Raw genomic sequence first — 4,685 nt, forward strand, 5'->3', positions numbered from 1 at the left:
ATAATCAATCACATTGGACAATGTAAAATAATATCTAATTTCTTAGATGTGAAGGGGCATTTTGGTTAATTTCAATGGCAAACCCTAAGTTGGCACTTAGAAAGTTTTGGTTGATGGGTGGGAATATATTGGAAAATGAGTTTTCCTAATTTGGCTAGTTCATTTTCATGGATTTTTTTTTCAAAATTAAAATTTTCCTTATTTTCTAAGATAACACATTCCTATGAAACTCTATATTTTCTTCATGGAATTATTTTCCATAATTTTTATGACTTTCTTGCATTTGGCTAATTCATTTTCATGGATTTTTTTTCAAAATAAAAAATTTCCCTGTTTTCTAAGAAAACCGGATTCCTATTTAAGTTCTAAAGTTTTTATTTTTCATGTAATTATTTTTTCCATGTATTTTTTCCTTAGATCCAAATGACAACTTTGTAGAAGATCCTAGGGCCGATTTGGCTTTTGAACTGGGGTTCTTTGATGATCCAAAACCGTTAATCATAGCCATTGAGGGTTTCACACTTTCACTCAAATGAATGGCTCAAATCATTTCTCTCATTTAGGGTTGTATAAAAGTTAAAACCCTAAAATGAGTTTGCTTTTCATTTGGTCCCTCATTTAGGATTTTTGCTGCTGCTAGGGTTTCCAATGAAGATGAAGAAAATGAGCGATCGTGGAGAGAAGAAAAAGGGGTTGGAGAGCAGAGGGCAAAGAAGATTTTCTTCTTCTTCTCCGTCGGAATAACCGGAATCCGGCACCATCGGCCTCACGAATAGCACCACCACCTCATCCTTTCCCTAACTCCCTCCTAGATCTAAGTCTAACATATCTCTAAACCAAAACCGACGGATCCCATCTCCATCTTCTACTCCATCAGATCCAAACCTCCTTCTCTTCTTCAAACCCTCTTCATAAAACCCTTCTGGAAAACCTTAGAACATGACCTGTTCAACCCTAGCTAACTTTGGTTAGTTTCCATCCAGATCTAGACAAGCTAGTCTCGAATCCATCATTTCTGAGCATCAATCTGAGCTTTTGGGGCCAAGATCTCAAGGATCTTCTTCTTCTCCAAACCGATCTGAGCTTTTGGGGCAATTTCAAGAGGTAATTTTGACATCATTTGACACATGTACATCTTTTACATTGATGATTGAAAGTTTTCTTAAATTTGTGGCATCTTTTCTTTTTTTTAATGGCATCTTGACAGACACTGAATTGTAGCTCTTATTTTACAACCATCTACTACTATATCTGCATTTCACCATTCCAAGCTCCAAAGCAGTGATTGAGTTTGTATCTGACCACGCGATATCAAGTAGTTCTTGGATGTGTAGGTACACATGCTATTTATTATTTTGTGAAGCTTAAAATTTTACAATTAGATGCTAATGATAAAATGTCTTTTTAACTTGGACGTTCTCATCATAGAGCAGCTGTAACTGAATTTTTCTATCACAATCTGATTGGTTGCAGATTGGAATTAGTAAAAGCATTGTTTCCTTGCTTCACAAGATTATAGTTTTGAAATTTTCATGATTTATCCTTCATTAACTCAAACTACTTAAGCATTAATCTATTGGTTAACCGGCGTTGCAATTTCAGCACTTCTTCCTGTGTGCAGCATATGTCGGTAATGTTTTAATTTTGTTCTCAATGCTCATGTCTCATTTTTGTTTACAGATTCTTGTAGCAACAACATCTACGGATGGAAAATGCAAAAAAATTTCCACTTTCATCAAGGGTGTTGATTCAAGGTATGTCGAAATAAACTGAGTGGGTATTTTAATTTGAATCTGACTGAATATTTTCATTATATATTTTGTAATCCTTAATATTTTCATTATATATTTTGTAAGCCAAGCATCTAATATTGGTCCTATTGATTCAGGGATTCAGGAACAAGCCTGCCTTCTGATTTGAAATTTGGAGAGGTACCATTATAAATAACCTTTCCTTTTTGCTATTATAAATGTTGTGTTCCTGTTCATTATTTTGAATAAGACATCGAAACATGTGATCCTTCTTTATGAATTATGTATTGTTTATATAGAATGTCCTCCTTTATAAACTGATTGCATATTTGGAGTTGTGTTTTTTAAAACTTAACGAACAAAGGCAACGAGTATGAAAATAGTAACTCAAGGAATGCATGAACCTGTCCTTGTCTATTAGGTCTGTCCATAGATGGTTTGTCTCTATTATCTTAATTAGTTTCTCATTATCTTTAAGAGTGGTAATAATTGTGTTGATGGTAGTGCAATTATTGAAACAGGGTAGTGCTCAACTCTGTGCCTTTTAGGCTTCTAAGAACGACCTTACCCAGCATAACAATGTCTGAACCTCAGAATTTGGCTACTCCTGTGTCTAGTAGTGCTGATGCTACGACCCCTAGTTTAGTTGGTGTTAATACCATACCTCCTAATCATGGTACAAGTACTGATGCCCCTAGTAGAAGTATTCCCCCACCTGCCACTGATGATTCCAATCCCAATCCTAAAAATGAACTAAAGCGTCGAAAGACTACATCAGTTGTATGGACAGAATTTACTAGGGAAGTAAAGGGTGGTGGAGTTATTGATGCCATTTGCATGCATTGTAAGAAAAAATTTGATGGGTCAAGTTCAAAAGGAACAACTCATTTGATGAATCATCTCAAAACGTGTACTAAAAAGAAGCAAACGAACGACCTTACCCAATATTATCTTGGAAAGACTAGCAGTAGTAATGACCCATCTCCCAAATTAGCAATACATAAATTTAACCCAGCAGTTGAGAGGGCCTTGTATACTAAGATGATTGCGAAACATGACTTTCCTTTTCTTATGGTGGAGTATGAGTACTTTCGGCTTTGGATTTCATATTGCATGCCTTCTTATAAATTTCGTTCAAGAAATACTGTAAAAACTGATTTTGTGGGTGTTTATAATGATGAGAAGGCAAGGATTTATAAAGAGATTGAAAACACATCCTCCAGAGTTAGTCTCACTACTGATGGGTGGACGGATGAACATCAAAACCGTGGGTATTTTTTGTGTGACTTGTCATTATATTGATGAGGAATGGAAGTTGCACAAAAAATTAATTTCTATTCATGTTGTTGAATACCCACATCGTGGTGACCGATTATGTGATTGGTTGAAGAATTGGATTTTGGAATGGAACATTGACAAGAAGTTATTTAGCATTGTAGTGGATAATGCTAGTGCGAATGGAGGGATGTTGGATGGTGTTAGAACATAGTTGAATGGTAAGGGATTACTTGTCCACTATGGTGACATGTTCCATATTCGGTGTTCGGCCCATATCGTGAATTTGATTGTGAAGAAGGGGATGGAGGTCATTCATGGGTTAATTGAGGGAATTCGAAAAAAGTGTCAAATATATAAATCACTCTCCATACAGAGATCAAAATTTTTGTCTTGCATTGAGTCAAACTCGGTTAACTACCAAAAAACGTGTGGGTTTGGATGTTGAGACGAGATGGAACTCTACATATGAGATGCTATGAGATGCTTTGGAGCTCAAAGAGGCATTTGAGCGTCTAGCTGACTTAGATAATGAGTATAAGCTCCTACCCACTGAGGATGAATGGGAAATGGGAAAGAATATATGTGAATGTTTGAAACTCTTTTATGAAGTGACTAAAAGACTTTCTGGTACTAAATATCCAACTGCCAACTTTTACTTCATTGAGGTGTGCAAAATTCGATTAACATTGAAGGAGTGGCAATTGAGTAATGTTGACTACATTTGCAGGATGGCATTTTTTATGCAAGATAAGTTTGATAAATATTGGGATGAATGTAGTTTGGTGCTAACAATTGCAATCATTCTTGATCCTCGGTATAAGATGCATATTGTTGAATATTTTTATGAGAAAATCTATGGTAGTTGTTTTGAAGTGTACAAAAATAAAGTCTGTAATGTCCTCCTTGAACTTTATTCAGAATATGAGGACTCTTCACTTGAAGCTCCTTTTGGTTGTGGGGTTGGGGATCAAGTTGAACGTTCATCCGGTATAGTTGAAGTTTCTACTCAATCAAGCTTGGATTTTGAAGATTTTCGGAGGTTTGTTAGAGAGCGTTACACTTTGTCATCTTTTTGCTAAAAAGACAGAATTGGAGCAATATCTAGAAGAATCTTTGTTTTCATTTAACGAGGACGAAGCTCTTTCATTTGATATATTGCAGTGGTGGAGGCACTATGGAAAAAAAATTCCAACACTTTCAAAGCTTGCTCGAGATGTTTTGGCAATCCCAGCTTCCACAGTTGCATCGGAGTCAACTTTCAGTAAAGCAAGTAGAGTAATTGAGGATACACGTGCCTCATTAAATTCTGAAACGGTGGAAAGCTTACTTTATACGAAAGATTGGTTGCCACAACTAGACGGGCAAGTAAGTAAAATACTAATTTAGTTTTTTGTTCTTAGTTTATAAGATAATTTTAACAATGACTGATTTTTTTTCTATTTTATAAACCAATTTCAGGCTCTCAATCTTGATTGATGTTTTGGTCCATGCTTTTGCAATTGAATTTGGACAGGTATATTCTACATTTCTACCTTTACTTGTTATTTTATAAAATTGCTACGATGTATTATATTCTACTGTAACACATGACGCTTGCATCTTGATTAAAGAGATTGTATACTTTGGAACATGATTCATTTTATGTGTTAGGTGTTT

At 35.3% G+C, this 4,685-nt stretch overlaps 1 long non-coding RNA gene across 1 annotated transcript; it reads left to right on the forward strand.

The window, feature by feature from the left end:
• The first annotated feature begins 619 nt into the window (after window positions 1–619).
• Window positions 620–4,388, forward strand: LOC143855717 (uncharacterized). Its single transcript, XR_013238072.1, has 4 exons — window positions 620–1,104; window positions 1,681–1,754; window positions 1,889–1,931; window positions 4,191–4,388. It is a non-coding gene; the product is annotated as an uncharacterized LOC143855717 (long non-coding RNA).
• The last annotated feature ends 297 nt before the right edge of the window (window positions 4,389–4,685 follow it).

Source organism: Tasmannia lanceolata, unplaced genomic scaffold (genome assembly GCF_043159265.1).
Source record: "Tasmannia lanceolata isolate RefF3 unplaced genomic scaffold, GAP_Taslan_0.1 ptg000023l, whole genome shotgun sequence".
In the NCBI taxonomy this organism is placed as follows: Eukaryota; Viridiplantae; Streptophyta; class Magnoliopsida; order Canellales; family Winteraceae; genus Tasmannia; species Tasmannia lanceolata.